Genomic DNA, 11,715 nt, shown 5'->3' on the forward strand with positions numbered 1-11,715 from the left:
GAGAATGACCAACTTGGAATCTGGCCACTGTGGCAGAGCTCCATATCAGCCCATGAGCTTTCTTCAGAGACTAATTTTCTGATTGATTGATTGATTTTGTTCTGGCTGTGCTAGGTCTTCCTTGCTGCATAGCTTTCTCTAGCTGTGGTGCACACAGCTGGTCTTCATCGCAGGGCTCGGGCTTCTCCTTGTGGTGGCGTCTCTCGTTTTGGAGCACAGGCTCCAGTCCACAGGCTTAACTTGTTGCTACACATGGGCCCATGGTTGCTGCTCATGGGCTTAGTTGCCCTGTGGCATGAGACATATTCCTGGGCCAGGGATTGAACTGGCATCCCCTGCACTGTAAGATAGATTCTTAAACTCTGGACCACCTCAGAAGTCCCAGGTTTTTTTTAAAAAAAGTTTTTACTGAAGTATAGTTAAATCATTGTGTTTTTACTTAAACACACAATTAAAAATAAACACAATTTAAACACACAATTGAAAATAATTTTAGTTAAATTATTGTGTCTCATCTTAACTGTAGGGCAAAGTGACTCAGTTACACACACATATATATTTTTTTCATCATGTTTATGTTTAAAATGTCATGAGTAGAATCCATTTTAATGCTTTTTAAGTAAAGGTCATGAGAGAAATATGGTGAAAGCAATCTTCCCCAAAGTGACTCAGCCAGAGAACACCCTTCAGGGAGTCTTCACCTTGGTGGTCAGAGGTGTATAAGAATTGTTCAGGCATCAAAAAACTGGGGTGCGTGAGAGGCATGGAAAATTCTTATAGATGGAGAAAAGGTCTCCCTTTGCATGTGACATTCAACTTCAAAGAAATCCTTGTATGATGTGTCTCAAAGTGGGAGTCATCCCTGAACGAGGTAGTATGCTAACACCATAAGAGCTTCGGTATTAAGTGCAGAAAAGATGTTGGTATTTATGAAGAGAAATAGCAGAATTTTATTTCTGGGCCTAACGATGTCAACTTGATCAGAATCTGTGTGGATTTAGCTAGGTCTGAGGAAACAATAATCATCTAAATGCAGTAGAAAAGTGGCCAGTGAAATTATGATTTATTTGACCTCTAAGACGCCTGAAAAATGGAGGGAGAAACAGCCATCTGGAAAGTGTCCTCAGTGAGAACAACAACAACAACAAAAAAACACAACTTAAAGAAAACCTCTGGACGGCAGGGTTACTGATGGCAGGATTATTGGGGACTGAAGCAGGTTCATTTCTTCTCTGATTCCAAGTTCCCAAAGAGCCCGCAGTGCCCACCCTCAGTGTGCTGTGCTGATCTCAACTCTCTGGGAAAGAACAGCCTCTAAGGTAACAGTGTCTCCTCTGAGCCTCTCTCTTTTCCTTGAAATTTACTGCATTTCTTTTTGTGGCCTTGGGTCTTCACTGTTGTTCCTGCTTTTCTCTAGCTGGGGCAAGGGGCTTGCTCTCTAGTCATGGTGTGCAGGCTTCTCATGGAGATGGCTTCTCACGGAGGTGGCTTCTCTTGTTGCAGAGCAAACTCTAGAGTGCTTGACTTTCAGTAGTTTCAGCTCCCAGGATTTAGAGCACAGACTCAACAGTTGTGACAAGCGGGTTTATATGCCTCATGTCATGCGGGATCGTCCCAGATCAGGGATCAAACCCATGTCTCCTGCATTGGCAATCAGATTTTTTACAACTAAATCAAAGGGAAGCCCAATTTTGCTATCTTAATATCACCCAGAGTAATGTATTTAAATTTACCTGTTTCTCAAAATAGAAATATGAAAAGGAAACTTTTACTTTCCATTGTTGGGATCATTTATGATGTCCCTTTAGGAATGCTCAGCTCCAAACTGTCCAGAACCACTCTTTCACTCACTGAGGTTTTGACCTGTCCACCTTCAGAGAAGGCTTGGCTTAGGCCTAGAAAACCAATCACATCCCCTAAAGCTCTTCCCTTGCTGCCCAAATAGGCTTAAAATCTCCTGTGTTTCCTACATAACACCTGAGTGAAAATCTCATACAAGAATGAGTGTATTTTGGTTTCTTTGATGACAACACTACTGCTTTCATGAGCTGTTTTAACTCAAGGACATTTTGCTAATTTTGACTTGACCAAAATTCCCCCAACAATGATTCTGTCAACTTTTGTTCTTTCTTGGCCAAGGGCAGGAATCAATAATCCCTTTCATGCTTGATCCACAAGAATATAACTGTCCATATTAGTAGAATACAGTAAATATTTGTGAAGTGAATCAGTGAACAGATCCTTGATTACCTGACTACTCCATCAGTCTCTGTTTGGTGATGTGTATATGATTCAATCAACTAATCTAGAGAAGTACGATGATCCAATCAGGGTCAATCCAATGGTCCCTCTGTAATCTAATCAGATATACTGTTCTGGTTGGGTTAGCAGTGGGACAGAGGGATGATAGAACAAAAAGACTTATAAAAGTCTTAAGCACTGGAGAAGAGGTGCAGAATTTCCTGGCTCTGGAGACATCAGAGGGGTTCTCACAGGGTTTGAATTGTGAGCACCCCACCAGGCACATTAGAGCAGTAAGTTTCCACCCTCATATAAGGATGCTCTTCTCTTACTAGTGGTGGTGGTTTAGTCGCCAAGTGGTGTCCGACTCTTGCGATCCCATGGACTGTAGCCTGTCAGGCTCCTCTATCCATGGGATTCTCCAGACAAGAATGCTAGAGTGGGTTGCCATTTCCTTCTCCAGGGGATCATCCTGACCCAGGAATCGAACCCGGGCCTCCTGCATTGCAGGCAGATGATTTACCAACTGAGCTATGAAGGAAGCCTTCTCTTCTCTTACTAGTGGTTAGCTAATCTTGAAGGGTGCCATGTATCCCTAGTGAAGGAAGAGTTGTTAAAAAAGTCAGTTCTTTCCAATTAACACGTTTCAGGTTTAATTTTGCCTCTCAGTGTAGTTTTGCCTGAACTCAAACATTTTAATTAGTGCTTTAACTTCTATCATTTAAAAATATCTTGTAAAGACATGTAACATATGTATTTAAAATATCTTTTTGGAGTTGTGTTTCATGAGTTTCACCTACACAGTTCTGACACACATGGCATTCATGTTAGGGGTAACTGAGGATGGAGGCTGCGTTGGTCCACATGACCTTCCTCGTATTGATTTAGGGCTCTAAATGATGCTCTGACGTCATTCCCTCATAAAGACTGGAGTGGGTTTTCAGAATTCCTGCTGCCCACTTCCAGGTGGGACTTGGATTAATCCAAGCACTGTATGAACTGAATGGGCTGGTGGTTGCCCTTCCTCCGGATTGGTACTTGTGAGAGGCTTGTTCTGAATCTAGTAGGGAAAGAGCTATATCATTGTGCCCTTGAGGCCTGAATGGCATGTGGCCTAACAGGCACGTCCACCCCTGCCAGAGCAGTGCTTAGTCCTGAGTAGATTCCTCTGAAGGGTTGGGAGATTGTCTTAGGTCTGCTCCTGCTTGGCCTGAGATGGATGATATGCTCACTGGCATTTTCCACAGGATTCCTCCTGAAGCAGAGTCAGGATGAGTGTTCAGAACCCCCGTAGGCTCCTGGACCTGGAGAGAATGCACCTGCTCAGGGAAGATGCCTTGGTCTATTCTTATCTGGAGTTTCTGCCCAGGGAGCTCTTCCCACCCCTCTTCATGGATGCAACCCATGGTAGACACATCAAGACCTTGGGATCACGGTGCAAGCCTGTCCCTTTGTCTGCCTCCCTCTGGAGGGCCTCATTGCCCTGCCTCATGTGGGTCCCTTATGAGCAGGGCTGGAAGCACTTGACGTCCTGCTGGCCCAGAAGGTTCACTCCAGGGGAACAAGATCCAGGTAGCTTGATAGGGTCCTGGGCATCCCAGAAGAGATTTCTAGGGTGGGCCAATTCGGCGACCCATGGACAGACCCGAGGGCTCTGAGGGTGGCAATGGAGAGGCTTAGAGGCCTTGGCTCAGTGTGAGAAATGCCTTCCTGATATGTAAGGGTGCCTAAGATGCAAGGGAGGTTGAGAGAATATGCCCCATCCCTTTCCCATGAGGCCTAATCCTACTAGAAGTGGAGACCTGGGGAGGAAAGGGGGAGAAAGGGAGCTGGAGAACAGAGAGGCACCGAGGGGAGCCAGTGAGGAAGCAGGTGACGAGAGAGACATGAAGAAAATGCAGAGGGCAGTCTGTGGTCTATTTCTGAGTCTGTGGCTGCAGTCTGTGTGGATAGTAATGCATCCCTGTCAATCTCCTGGTCCTCATAGGAGGTGCAAACTGCAGGTGCTAGATTCATGGAATACTGGCCAGAATTTCTGGAGCGTGTGGTCTGGAGCCAGCAGTCAAGGGGGCTCACACTCAGGAATGGCACCAGTGGTGGAGCAGAGCCCAAGGACACAGCAGGCCTTGGCTCCCTTAAAGGATACACAGACCTTTGTCTAAGTAAAAGGACCCTGGATAACTTCCTCTCCTACCTCCCTAGGTGGGTGGCACAGAGAAAAGCCTGAACACACATGTACTGTAAGAGGCAGATGATCTCTGCAGTGCCCCTGGACAGTATCACAAAGGTCCTGGATATGGTGCAGCTGGACTGTATCCAGGAGGTGCAAGTCACCTGGATCTGGCATCTGTCCATCCTGGCCACGTTTGCTCCTCTCCTGGGTCAGACGAGCAACGTGCAGAAACCCCGTCTCTCCCGCATTCACAGTCTGCCCGTGAGGAGCAGCAGGAAGTTTTTTGATTCCCCACTCAGTTTCTAAGCGGCACCATCTCCAGTCTGTCTATCTGGATTCTCCCTCCTTGTCTGAACCTGCCTGGACCAGATGCTCACGTGAGGGTGGACCACTGCCTGGGAAACAGTGAACACAACACTGGCATGTCAAGCACACTGGGTCCTTTGTGTTTCTATCCTGAGCTGTAGTATCACTTCACCTCGGAAATCAAGGGGGAGGAACAGAGACAACACACTAGAAATCTCTGGATGGGGCAGCTTGGATCCAATGAGGGAAGGCATGGGTTCTTCCTTAGGAAGGGAAAGCTATGTCAGATGACTAAGAAAATAGGTAAGTGAAGAGGGCATTAAAGAAGGGACACCACCTCAGACCCGAGCTATTTGCAAGACAAGGTCTGAGGAATTCCCTGGTGGTCCACTGGTTAGGACTCTTCTCTTTTGGGGCTGAAAGTCCAGGTTTGACCCCTGGTGGGGGAAGTAAATTTCACAACCTGTGCAGTATGGCCAGTAAAGAAAAATGAAAACAGAAAGTTCGGGAAAGAGACAGAGAGAAAAGCTCTGTGCTTACCAGATTCCTGAACACGATGAACTTGTCTGAAATCACTGGTCCCTAAAAGATTGCCTTTTGCTCCCAGTAAGTTAGTTAATATTTAAGAAATGCATAATTCTGAGAGGATCGTAGTGGAGCAGGAGCCAGAGATCATACAAACTGCAGGTGGTTTGCAGGTGATGCAGAGAGGTAGTGCCAGGCCAAAATGAGACAGGTCATTCTGGGTACTGACCTTCAGGAGGTGGTCAGTAGGACCTTGTCTTTGGGCAAATCACTTATCTCACAACTTTAGCTCAGCTGCCACCCTGATTTCTCAGACCTAATTGCTTGCTTTCTCCCCAGATGCCTGAGGACCCCCTTGGCCCACCCGGCAGTAACTAACTGGCAGCTTACAGAGTCAGACTTGCCCCATCTGTCCCAGAGCCCAAACTTGCATCAGCTCAAAGGCCTGGATCTGAGTGGGGTCACTACGATGGACTTTAGTCCTGAGATTCTCCATGTTCTTTTGGAACAAGTTGTTCTTTGGAACAAGCCACACTCTAGGAACTGAACCTAAATTGGTATTAGATCACAGAGTCCCAATGTGACTCCATCTTGTCTGCCCTTCAAGCTTGGGGCCTGTGTCTGTGTGGTAATCTCCTTTCTGGCCATCCTGGAGAAGCTTCTGAGTCACACCACTGGGCTGAGCACCTTAAGTGATGAGTTTGGTCCTTCCCCTCAGGAGAGCTGTAGCCTCATGGAGCCCTCCACCTCGGCTGACTCGTCCAACATCAAGATAAACTCATTGAAATTATGTGGGATTTAGGATATCCAAGCTCCATCTGGCTTAGCTCCAGCCTGTATCCTCACTAGGGCATTAAGGCATTCTATCCCGAGGAGCCTTTTCTGTACCACTGTTACCCTCCTCCTAGCTGGATGCATCTGTCAAAGTTTACTTCGGGTCACCTGCAAACTAAAATCTTGGCAGTAGATACATCAGGAATGGAAAACCAATCCGTGGTTTCAAACATCAGCTCAACGTGAATGGGAAAGGGAAAGATGATCCTATGGGGGTGCTGGATTGCAAGGGGAAATGTAGATTCTGGGAGGTGTTGGAACTTTTGGGGATATGTATTATACAATCATATATAAACCTCAATGTTTAGAGCTGCATGTGGGTTTGAGACGCACATGTTGGAATTTTCCCTGGGTAGATGTTTGTAAAGCAACTGTCAGAAATAAAGAAACTCTCGCTGAAAACCAACTGCTGCCTTCCATGGTCTTTTCCTCTCCTTTTCAGCTTATTCCTCAGCAATCTCCAGTTACTGATTCAAAAAAGAGCACTGAGTTGTCTATGATCCAATACCTTACCATTTCTGCACATTCTTTCTTCTGTTAAGAGCATCTCTTAACCCTTTGCTTATTTCTTTGGCTTTCCTATTCCTCACCATCTCCTGGAGTTTGTCAATTTCATGTCCATTCCATTGATACCATCCAGCCATCTCATCCTTTCATGCCTTCTTTTCCTACTGCCCTCAATATTTCCCAGCATCAGGGACTTTTCCAATAAGTCGGCTGTTTGCATAAGATGACCAAAATACTAGAGCTTCAGTGTCAGCATCAGTCCTTCCAATGAGAATTCAGGGTTGATTCCTTTTCAGATTGACTGGCTTGATCTCCTTGCAGTCCAAGGGATTTTCAGGAGTCTTTTCCAGCATCACAGTTTGAAGGCATCAGTTCTTTGGTGCTGCTTTCTTTACCGTCCAGCTCTCACACACACAGGTGATGACTGACAAGACCATAGCTTTGACTATGCAGGCCTTTGTCAGCAGAGTAATGCCTCTGATCCTCAACAAAATGTTTAAGGTTAGTCATAGAGCTTTCCTGACGAAAAGTAGTTGTCTTTTGCTATCATGGCTTGAGTCACCATCTGCAGAGATTTTAGAGTCCAAGAAGAGGAAATCTGTCACTACCTCAACCTTTTCCTCTTCTATCGGCCAGGAGATATTCTATTATGCAAGGAGAACCACTACACATGCTTGACAAGAGACTGGGCTCATCTGCAGTGTGGATGATGCTTCTAGGATGGAGGGTCTTGATGTGTGTAGTGAAGCCCTTTCCCAGCACAGAAAGGTCAGGGACTGGGACCTATGGTCCCACCAGGAGAACCCTGAGGACAGCTCACATACAGGGTCATGGGTACCCTAACGTAGGGCTCTTCGCTCCAATGACTCCTTGGCCATTGAGTATGTTCCCCTTGCTGTGTGTGCAGTAAGCCACTGAACAGCCACCGCAGTAAGCTAGGAGGTAGCGGATGTCTGAGACAGAATAGAGAACTAGTGGGAATAGTGGGATTTCTGAGCATAAACAATCCTGTGTGTTTGCTTTCATCACTACTTGGAGATTCCTGAGGTGAAAACAGACAAACACGATAATGTATCATGAACGGCACTGGATACAAATACAATGCAGGTTTCTTTATTTGTGACCATTTATTTCCAATCCCCACCCAAGGGTAATGCCACATGTGCATACAAGATTTCCTTCCGGAAATTAATTCATGTTTGTCATGCTATAAACCCATGTCTCTGAAGGTCCCATCACCAACCAGAGTCTGCATTTCCCCTTGCAGTCCTGCACCCCTGCAGTATCATTTTTCCTTTCCATTCGCGTTGAACTGATGTCTGAAACCATGGATTGGTTTTCCATTCCTGATGCATGGACTCACTCAGGATGGACTCATATTGGGACTCTGTGATCCAACACCACTCTAAGTTAAGTTCCTGGAGGGTGGCTGCAACTTGTTCCAAAAGAACGTGGAGGATCTCAGGACTAAAGTCCATAATGGTGACCCCACTCAGATCCAGGCCTTTGAGCTGATGCAAGCTTGGGCTCTTAGACAGATGGGGCAAGTTTGACTCTGTAAGCTGCCAGTTAGTTACTGCTGGGTGGGCCAAGGGGGTCCTCAGGCATCTGGGGAGAAAGCAAGCAATTAGGCCTGAGAAATCAGGGTGGCAGCTGAGCTAAAGTTGTGAGATAAGTGATTTGCCCAAAGACAAGGTCCTACTAACTACCTCCTGAAGGTCACCCGTCTCATTTTGGCCTGGCACTACCTCTTTGCATCACCTTCAAACTCCCTACAGCTTTGTATGATCTCTGGCTCCTGCTCCACTACGATCCTCTCAGAATTATGCATTTCTTGAATATTAACTAGCTTACTGGGAGCAAAAGGCAATCTTTTAGGGACCAGTGATTTCAGACAAGTTCATTGTGTTCAAGCATCTGGTAAGCACAGAACTTTTCTCTCTGTCTCTTTCCCAAACTTTCTGTTTTCATTTTTCTTTACTGGCCACACTGCACAGGTTGTGAAATTTACTTCCCGCACCAGGGATCAAACCTGGACTTTCAGCCCCAAAAGAGAAGACTCCTAACCACTGGATCACCAGGGATTTCCTCAGACCTTGTCTTGCAAATAGCTCGGGTCTGAGGTGGTGTCCCTTCTTTAATGCCCTCTTCACTTACCTATTGTCTTAGTCATCTGACATAGCTTTCTCTTCCTATGGAAGAACCCATGTCTGCCCTCACTGGATCCAAACGCCCCATCCATAGATTTCTAGCGTGTTGTCTGCTCCTCCCCCTTGATTTCCGAGGTGAAGTGATTCCACAGCTCAGGATAGAAACACAAAGGACCCAGTGTGCTTGACGTGCCAGTGTTGTGTTCACTGTTTCCCAGGCAGCGGTCCACCCTCTCGTGAGCGTCTGGTCCAGGCAGGTTCAGACAAGGAGGGAGAATCCAGATAGATAGACTGGAGATGGTGTCACTTAGAAACTGAGTGGGGAATCCAACAACTTCCTGCTGCTGCTCCTCACGGGCAGACCATGAATGCGGGAGAGACAGGGTTTCTGCACATTGCTCGTCTGACCCAGGAGAGGAGCAAACGTGGCCAGGATGGACAGATGCCAGATCCAGGTCACTTGCATCTCCTGGGTGCAGTCCCGCTGCACCATATTCAGGACCTTTGTGATACTGTCCAGGGCCATTGTAGAGATCATGAGCTTCTTACAGCACATGGGTGTGCAGGCTTTTCTCTAGTGAAAGCGGTGGTTTTTCCAGTAGTCATGTATGGATGTGAGAGTTGGATCATAAAGAAGGTTGAGCACTGAAGAACCGATGCTTTCAAACTGTGGTGTTGTGAAGACTCCTGAGAGTCCCTTGAACTGCAAGGAGATCAAACCAATCAATCCTTAAGGAAGTCAACTGTGAATATTCATTGCAAGCACTGATGCTGAAGCTGAAACGCCAGTACTTTGGCCACCTGATTGGAAAAGCTGACTCATCGTAAAAGACCCTGATCTCTGTGAAGGAAAGTTGCACAGCTCAAAATAGCCTGGAATTAAAACTCCCCTCCACGTCCTCTCCACCATTCTATGCAAAGCAAAGAACTCTCTCACCCAAAGAAAAAAATGGACACTAGGCCCAGCTCCCAGCCCATCCAGCCTCTGGCTGATCTCCAGAATTCCTTGCCCCAGCCTTTTAAGAGATAACTACTCTGAACAACCTTGGAGAACAGGCCCCCTTAAGACAGTAGCTTTCCACATCCATGCCTATATATACTTATTCTTTTCTTATGTTAGTGAAGCAGCTCACTAATCTGACTGCTGCCCCTTCTCACCTTATTAAAGGTGATTTGTTCCTGTAAAGTGCCGGTCTCGTTCTTTTTCTGAACCTCGCTTTCCTTAACTCCGTACATTACACCCTGTACACCCATGGCTGATTCAAAAAACAAAACAAAACAAAAAACCTGATCCTGGGAAAGATTGAGGCCAGGAGGAGAAGGGGACCAAAAAGGATGAGATGGTTGGATGGCATCACCGACACAATGGACATGAATTTGAGCAAACTGTGGGAGATGGTGAAGGACAGAGAAGCCTGGCATGCTGCATTCCATGGGGTCACAAAGAGACACACACGACAGAGCAACTGAGCAACAACTCAGTTCCAAACAGGACTTCAATAAGCCCAGACTCTTGCCTCTTTTCATAGAGAAAATCATGAAAAGGAACTTCCCTGGGGTTCCTGTGGTTAAGAATTCACTGGTCAGAGACAGGGATACAGGTTGGATCCCTGTCTAGGAAGACCCCACAGACTGTGGAGCAACTAAGCCCAAGCACCATAACTACTGAGCACCCGACGAGAGCCTGGGGGCCATGACCACTGATGACCACCCCCCGATCCCACACTCTGAGAGGAGACGCCGCCAAAAGGAGAAGTCAACACATTTCAACTCGAGAGTAGCCCCTGCTCACCACAACCAGAAAAGGCTGCACTCAGTCAGCAAAAGAGACCCAGCACAGCTAAAATAAGCAAACAAATAAATAAGATTATAAAAATAAATAAATAACGATTGTTTAAAAGCATGAAAATCATTAATTTGAGATGTATCATGATCATCATCCACAGTAATCTTTTGATGCTTTCTGAATGTTTTTTCAGCCCCTGACCATTTGTATTTTGGCTCCCCTTATAACTTTTGAACAGTTCCTCAGAGCCACATAAGAAGACACTTTTCTGGCTACGATCTTCTGTAAAATCACTGAATAAAGCATATGTGCCATGTTTTAGTTTGTTCATTTTTTTGTCATTTGACCTGCTCTTCCAATACCTTTTCCCAGCCCACAGTGTCTTGTCCCCACTCACCTGAGTTCCAGGGATTAGATGGAAACTCTCAACTCAAACAGGAGTCACCACCTGAAAGTAAAGTCATTTTACTTCTTGGGAGTATTTAAGAGCCAAGCCTGGGCTTCCTCGGTGGTTCGAGGGTAAAGAATCTTCCTGGAATGCAGGAGATCTGGGTTTGATCCCTGGGATGGGAAGATCTCCTAGAGGAGGAAATGGCAGCCTGAGAATCCTGAGAGGTGAGACCCTGACCCCTGCTTTCTTCCTGCTGCTGCCCCGCACCTGTCCTTCTACAGTGAAGGGATCAGAAGTGCAGGCTGGGCAGGTTCTGGGAAGGAAGGTCTAATGACGTGGAGCAGCCGGGTCCCACAGCTAAAGAGGCAGAAGTATCTCTGGGGTTGAGTTCTAGACTCCTGGCTTCAATTTCATTTCTAGAATAAAAGGGAGATGCTGTCTGGCAGGCAGTGAGCAGTGCTTCCTGCTTTCCTCCCTGAGTCTTTTCAACCAAAAATCTGTTTAGATTTTCCTAGAGGAAAGAAACCCACTTAACATTTTGTGGATGTGAATGAACTGTGAACAAGTCATTTTGGAAGCACTAAATCTTGTTCTTAAATTAGATCCTATAAGACTGGAGGTTTATTCCCAGTTCATGTATAGGTGAAGCAACAGATAAAAAGATATTTTAGTATTTTAACCAATGTTGTATTCTTCTATTAGAAAATTCAGAATTTTAGCCTATATTCATCTCATGTGTGTAATTTCCTGCCTGTTTCTTTAAACAGTTTTTATTTTGTATTGCAGTATAGACAGTTATAAT

Source organism: Bos grunniens, chromosome 29 (assembly GCF_055505025.1).
Source record: "Bos grunniens cultivar Pamir isolate PY7600 chromosome 29, Bosgru_T2T1.0, whole genome shotgun sequence".
NCBI lineage: Eukaryota > Metazoa > Chordata > Mammalia > Artiodactyla > Bovidae > Bos > Bos grunniens.